The sequence below is a fragment of the Elephantulus edwardii genome, unplaced genomic scaffold (assembly GCF_000299155.1).
Source record: "Elephantulus edwardii isolate Elephantulus edwardi_28Jun2011 unplaced genomic scaffold, EleEdw1.0 scaffold00149, whole genome shotgun sequence".
NCBI lineage: Eukaryota > Metazoa > Chordata > Mammalia > Macroscelidea > Macroscelididae > Elephantulus > Elephantulus edwardii.
In genome coordinates, this window is record NW_006399899.1 from 6,305,485 (window position 1) to 6,313,338 (window position 7,854).

The following is a 7,854-nucleotide window of genomic DNA, read 5'->3' on the forward strand; positions in this document are numbered from 1 at the left end:
ATCATCATTTGCAAGGAGCTGGGGCTCGTATTTGATATCCTGCACCCTGGATAGTCGAATATCAATCTCCTCTTTCAGATCCTTGGGAGCATTGTGTCCCACAGGGACATGAGGTCCTCTTCTAGATTTCATTGCAAAATGCATGATTTGCCTCTTCATAAAAATAAACAAGAGGACAAACACCAGGCTCCCGTATGCCATCACCAGCACGACATTGACTCCGGACAGCCAGTTACTGCTGGACGCCATGGCCGCCTCATCCTGCACAGACCTGCTCTGCTGTACTTCATTACCCTGCCTCGTCAGCCAGGCTTCTGCTGAGGCAACGGTGGATGGGTTTCCTGGAGCTCCACAGCCATTTCTTTACCCGGGAAGACCAAGCCAGCAAACAGGTCTTTCTTATATGTGTATTCTTATATGTCTATCCTGTCAAAATATCATATTTCAAGATGGATCTTTAAGACAAGCAATCCTGTTTTGCTCACTTTTTCATCTCCAGCGTAATATATGATCATATGATTCAAAATGTCCCATGCCAAACCACCTTATTTTGCCAGTACCTAATATGTCAATATTTATGTGTTCCATTTCTTTCTTAGTGATGTCCAGTTTTCCTACATTCATGCTTCTCACATTCCATGTTTCAATTATTTTCTTCTTGCAATTGTTCCTCCTTCCTTTGTGTTTCCAAATTTGAGGGCTCAGTCTCAGTTGCAGTATCTGTTAGTTTACTCTAAGAGTGCTCTCTTGCCCATAAGGTTTTTGAAGGCCTGTTATATTTCAGAAGCAGATGGCCAATCCTTCTTCCTAGTCTGTCTTAACTTGAAGGCTTAGTTTTAGAACAATATCTGACAGACAAGTATTTTACCAAAAGGAGCAGATGAAGATACTTCCCCTCCCAGAGATAGCTAATACATTCAGTGCAACCCCCATGTGTCTTGTCTCTTCCCTTTCAGTGCTACATCAGCATCCCTTGCACTCTTGCCTACCCTGTCCAACATTTCCTTCCCCTCAGTGATCCCTTGGTATGACTGCTTATGCCACGAGCCGCTTTTGTGATGTCTTATGCCTTTCACTGCTGCTGGTCTGTCACATTGATTTCTGTTTCATGTTTAGGAGGATTTATGTCCAATCCCATGTACCAGCTTCAGGGAAGGATTTTTGTCTGAAGCAGTACTAGGGAAAGGTTCTTACCCCTGATTTTCTTCTCCAGGACGGCTGTCACAATATAATAATGTCCAAGGTGTGGGCTATACCTCCTTTAGATCTGACATTCTGGTGTGGCCCTTGGGCCTAACACAGATCTGAGATTGAATGTCTTGCTTAGGATGCCTGATTATTAATAATACTGATGGACTTCTGGGAGAATGGAAGTTACCTCTTGGTGATGAAGGCCGTCTCAGATTCATGCCTTGTGTGAAGTTCTGAGGTACTTTTGCTTCCTGAAACTGAGGAGGACCTGAAGGTGCTTGCTGCAAAAGTCAAAGTATATAGTCTTCAGTATGAATTGAATCTCAACATCAAGAAAACAAAGATTCTCACCACTATGTCAATTGGCAGCACCATGATAGATGAAGAAGAAATTGAGGCTGGTAACAGTTACAGATTCCTCAGCTCCACAATCAGTACTGTTAACATCAGCACTCAGGAAATAAGAAGATGAATTGCACTGGGAAAATATTCTGTCAGGGACCTCTCCAGAGCACTGAGAAGCAACAATGTCAGTCTAGAGACAAAAGTGAACTTGATCCAGACTATGGTCTTCACAATTACTTGCTATGCATCAGAGAGCTGGACAATAACCAAAGATGACAGAAGAAGAATTGATGCCTTTTAGTTGTGATGCTGGAGAAGAGTCTTGAACATACCTTGGCCCACCAAGAAGACAAATAAATATTCCTTGGAGAGGGTAAAATCAAGTGTCTCCTTGGAGAGTAGGATTTTTAGGCTCCTCCTGACATAACTTGAGCACATGGCCAGGTGGAATGAGTCCTTGGAGAGGGACACCATGTTTGAAAGGGTAGAGGGACTGCACAGGAGCTAAAGATCCAAGGTGAGAAGTTGATTCATAGTGACCCTATGAACAACAGATCTGAACTCTGTTCTATCCTTCCATCCTCACAATGTTTAACATGTTTGATCCGATTTCTGTAGTCACTGTGTCAATCTATGTCATTGATGGTTTACCTCGCTTTAGCTATCCCTCTACCTTTCCAAGTATGATGTCCCTCTTTGATGAATAGCCTATCCTAGAAACATGCCCAAAGTATGTGAGACAAATCCTTATCATTTTTACGTTCAAAGAGCACTCTGACTGTAGCTTCTGCAAGACATGTGTTCCTTCCTCTGCCAGCTGATGGGATGTTCAATACTCTTCTCCTACACTAAAGTTCAAAGGTATCAGTTCTTCTTCTATCATCTTTATTCATTGTCCAGTTCTCAGAAGCACAGCAAGGGATTGAAAAGACCACAGCCTGAAATAGATGCGTCTTAATCCTTAAACTGGCATAATTGCTGAAATCTTTCTATTTAATTTTTTACAATTTCCAATTTTATTCCTACTCTCATTCTTCCTAATCTGTCTTAAACGGAAGGCAATGCAGAAATCTGTCCATTATGGGTGTTTAAAATGCCAGTGATAAAGCTTTCCACATCCCAGTAACACACACGTCTCTCTAGTACAGCAACTAACACACAGGAGCTATACTCATAAAAGCAGATGGCGAAGTAGCAATGTGAAAATTATTCTTCCAACACAATAAATCAACATATACATATTTCATACCTAAGAACAATCCTTATAGACAAGCAATTGTACAGATATCACAACATAGGCAATGACTGTCTTCCTCAGTGTCATTAAGCAGTTCAGGCTTCACTAAGGACTACAGGAGAACAATTAATGATTTTGAATTTTGTATTGAAGAAGAATACTGAATGTTAAATGGACTACAAAAAGAAAAAATAAGTATGTTTTAGAGAAAGTGCAATCAGTATGCTCTTTGGAAGCAAGGATGGTGAAATTTCATCTCACATATTTTGGGCATGTTTTTAGGAGGGAGAGATCTTGCTGAAAGACATCAGGATTGGAAAACTGGTCAGTGAGGGAGAGGAAGACCCTCAACAAGAAAGATTTATACAATAATGATCTTATGCAGTATTTGTCCTTATGAAATTGAGATTGTTCACTTAGCATAATGCTCTCTAGTCTCTTCAAATTATGTAGTTGGTAATGATGTTATGTGCCATCAAATTACCTGCCACTCTTAGTGACCCTACATACAACAGACTGACACCCTGCCCTATCCTGTCCCAATCTCATTGTCTCTGACACATCTACCCCCGTTTTCCCAGTCACTGAATCAATATACCTCATAGAGGGTCTACCTCTCTCACGCTATCCCTCCAACCTCCCAAGTATGACCTTCTTCTCCAAGGACTGGTCCCTACTTGTAACATGTCCAAAGTATGTCAGATGAAGCTTCAGAATCTTTGCCTCCAAGGAGCAGCCTGGTTTAACTCTCCAGGATGATCCTGTTTGTTTTGTTAGCAGTCCATGGTATATTCAATACTATTCTCCAACACCACAGCTCAAAGGCATTAATTCTCCTTCTATCCTCCGTAGTCATTGTTCAACTCTCTGATACTAGCAAATGATTGCAAAGACCACGGCCTGAATCAGATGCACCTTAATCTCCAGAGTAACACCATTGCTCTTCAGTACTTTGGAATGTCCCTAACAGCAGACTTTCCCATCACAATATGTCTTAATTTCCTGGCCTCTGGAATGTAGTATTTTTCATAATCATTGCTCCTGAGTGCTGCATAGTATTTAACAGTATTCCATTGTGTGACTGTCCCACAAAATAGAAATAGAATGAGTAAAACCTATATGAGGACCCAAAGAAGGAAGGGGTGGGAACAGAGGGGTAATGATAGGTAGGGGTGAAACCACAGGATTGAGTGTGAGGGTAAAGGAAATTGGAAGGATCCAGTCGGAACCTGAAAAGACAAAGTAATGATGGGCGTGGTTCAATGGTGACTAATTTTATAAAACATAATTCATGGGAATGATTGTATGAAGCATAACATTAGTGAATGATAGTGTCAAACAAAATGCATATAAACTTTGTAAGCAAAACTGCATAAAAATTATAAAAAAATTGAAACAATGACTTTAACAGTAGGTTCAAGTGCATCAGAGATTGTGAGTATAGCATAAGATAAGGCAAGATTCAGGTCCATTCTTTATAGGGTCATCATGAGTCACAGTTGACTAGATGGCACATAACAACAATATCAGGTTGTCATTGGCTATAGGCTACTCAGAGGACACAGACCTATTAACATAGACTCTCTGTCAAGGGCAATCTGTGAGCCAACTCTTAGCAGTTGGGGAGCTGGTACACTAGATGATGAAAACTATAATAACAATAATTATAACATGTCCTTCACATTACTATCATCTCTTTGGAGATTCACTATTACACTTGCATTTTCTCATTCAATTATTCCCAAATATACATGTAAACACATGCTTCCACCATCACCATCAACAACCACTCTAAAATCACCGAAGCCTTAACAGTGAAGCATTAGAACATAGGGTTACAGTCATTTGCTTAACAGCAAAAATGAACGACACAAGTTCATTGTGATAATGTGACTTCTCCAATGTCCAACAATAATTGCCCCAAATGAGATGCAGTTCCAAATTTTCCAATTCTAAATTTAGTGTTCTATTGATTTTTTTTTTCACAGCACTTCAGTCTAAGTTTTTTTTTTGCCAAATTGAATGTTGTTGTAGTGTTGCTAAGCACTGCCAAATGGATCCTTACCTATATGAACCATATCACTAAAGGAAGAAGCACCACCTGGCCGTATGCTGACTATCTTCACAGTCAACACTATGTTTGACCTACTGTTGTGGCCATTGCATTGATGCATCTCATTGAAGTTCTTCCTCTTTTACTGATCTGTGTTATTAAACATGATTTATTTCTATTTCTCGATAATTAGGCTGCATTTTATAGCTATGACATTTTAGTAAGATATTTTCTCTTTTGCATTTTGGGTCAGTTCCTGAGTTTTCTTGGTGGAACTTTAATTCTCATCTTTGTCCCATACTTTGCAATCCAGGACACTCAGTTACAGAATACAGAACTCACTAAGCATATTTTAAATAACAGGGATATTTATTATCTCACACAAAGTTCCAAAATTTCAGCAGTTGCAGAGTAACTCCAGTAACTGTGTGAAGCAACAATGTCATCAATGTTAGCAGTCCCTTCCTTTGACTTTTTCAATGACAGTTCTTCCATTTAGGTTCACTATCCAAGATCACACAGTCCAAGTTTCTCCGTGAAGGCTAGGATTTTGAAACTGCGTCTCACATACTTTGGTCACATGACCAGGAGAGATTGGTCCTTAGAGAAGGACATCATGCCTGAAAGATGGAGGGACAGCTCAAGAGAGGAAAACTTCAGATGAGAGGGTTTGATACAGTAGCTGAGGCAGTGCGAGTTGGTGTGTTGGAATCAGTGAGACTAAATATTGACAGAACCTGCTTCAGAGCTGTTGTACATAGGGTTGTTATAGGTCACAGGTGACTCAATGGCACATAACAACAACAACAACAACAATAAAGCTATATAAGTCTATGGGATATTTTATAAGGCAGTAACATTTGAGATAGAAAAATAGTTGATTAGGCACAAAAAAGAAAACACAAATGTGTTGCAGACCGAGGGTAAAGTAATTTTATAATTTTTAACAATGAGACAGACAATCAGGAATGAGATAGAACAGAAAGCATAAAACGGGACCAGAAGTTCTCTACTGAAGACCCCAAGCCAAGCTTTTCTGTATCTTTATTGAAAATTATCTGCAAGTAAATCACAAAGATAATTCAATGCAAATGAAGCTAAGCTCTTTCTATTGAAAACCTTCTGCTTGACCCGGAAAGGAGGGGTTAGCAAATGCAAGAATCTGGCAAACCCTTGAGGATTGCCTTAGTAGCTGAGGGTGAACTCTAGCTTGTACCTCACCTCCCCCACATCTTGAGATAGCATTCAGTTTATTACAAATATTCAGTATTGGTTTCCCATACAAAAGGAAGATGATATTCATGTTGTTGTTGTGTTGTTGTTATATGCCATCGAGTCACTTTCGACTCATCGCGGCCCTATGTAAAAGAGTCCTAAACACCACTTTATCATGTGCCGACCTTGACTTCTCAAACACACTCATTCCTACCACTGCACTCACAGAATCGATCCATCTCATTGAATGTCTTCCTTTCCTGCACCGTCCCTAAACTCTCCCAAATATGATGTCCCTCTTCAAGGACCAGTCCCTCCTTGCAACATACCGAAAGTACGGCAGATGAAGCTTCAAAATACTTGACTCCAAGGAGCATTCTGGCTTCACCCTCTCCAGGACAAACCTGTTTGTTCTCCTCGCAGTCCGTGATATATTCAACATCCTTCTCCAGCACCACAGCTCAAAAGCATCAATTTCTTTCTTTCATCCCTAGTTACTGTCCAACTCTCTGATGCACAGAACATAACTGCGAAGACTACAGCTTGGATCAGGCCCTTCTTAGTCTCAAGCCTGACATTCTTGCTCTTCAGTACTCTTGAGAGGTCTCTCACAGCTGACTTTCACAATGCCATTTGTCTGTTGATTTCCTGGCTGCTGTTACCAAGAGTGTTGAATGTGGGGCCAAGTAAACTAAAATTGTTAACTATCTCAATCTCTTCACCATCCGCACTGATGCTGCCAATCGGTCAAGTGGTGAGAATCTTTGTTTTCTTGATCTTGAGCTTCAATTCATATTGAAGGCTGCAGTCCCTGACTTTCTGCAGCAAGTGCTTCAGGTTCTTCCCAATTTCAGCAAGCAGGGTTGTATAATCTGCATAATGCAGGTTGTTGATGATTCACCAGTTCTGATGTCACATTCCTCCTCGTACAGCCCAGAGTCTCTGATAATCTGTTCTGCACACAGATTTAAAAGGTATGGAGACAAAATACATCTCTGACAGACCCCCTTCTTAATTTTGAACCATGTAGTGTTTCCTTGCTTGTATTACATAAAAATCCCTAGAGAACTGAGGAAAAGACATTCAAGACACCTAAGGACTTTTCAACAGAACCAACAAAGACACAAAGCCTTACTTGAGAGCCGGCACACTAAATTCAAACTTGTATCCTATTAAATTTTTGTTTCTTAGAGTCATACTTTTGTTTGTAATACTTATTACAGCATTGTTATAAAACTAAGACAATTAAATGTTTAAAAATAGACTATTCCAAGTTGGTAGGTTTTCTTTTAATTATATTGGGAACACTTTTTTTATGTTGTTGTTGTTGTTGTTGTTATGTACCTTTGAGTTGCTTGTGACTCACAGCGACCCTATGCACAACACCCTAAACTCTACTCTTCGCTATGCCAATCACACTGTCTCCGATATACCCATCCCAATTATCCCAGACAGTGTAATCAATACACCTCATAGAGGACCTTCAGCCCTCCTGCGCCATCCGTCCACCCTGCGAAGCATGATGTCCCTCTCAAAGACCTGTCCTTCCTTACAACATGTCCAAAGTATGTCAGATGGAGACTCAGAATCCTTGCCTCTAGGGAGCAGCACAGTTTAACCATCTCCAGGTTGAATCAATTTGTTTCCCTAGCAGTCCATGGTACCCTCAACACTTTCTCCAGCACCACAGCTCAAAGGCATCAATTTTACTTCTATCCTCCCTAATCATTGTCCAACTCTCTGACGCATAACAAGTCATTGCAAAGACCATGGCCTGTATCAGACTCACCTTAGTCTCTAGAAAGACACCATT

At 40.4% G+C, this 7,854-nt stretch overlaps 1 pseudogene; it reads right to left on the minus strand.

The window, feature by feature from the left end:
• LOC102860011 lies at positions 1-249 on the minus strand (annotated as a pseudogene).
• Between the last annotated feature and the right edge of the window lie 7,605 nt (positions 250-7,854).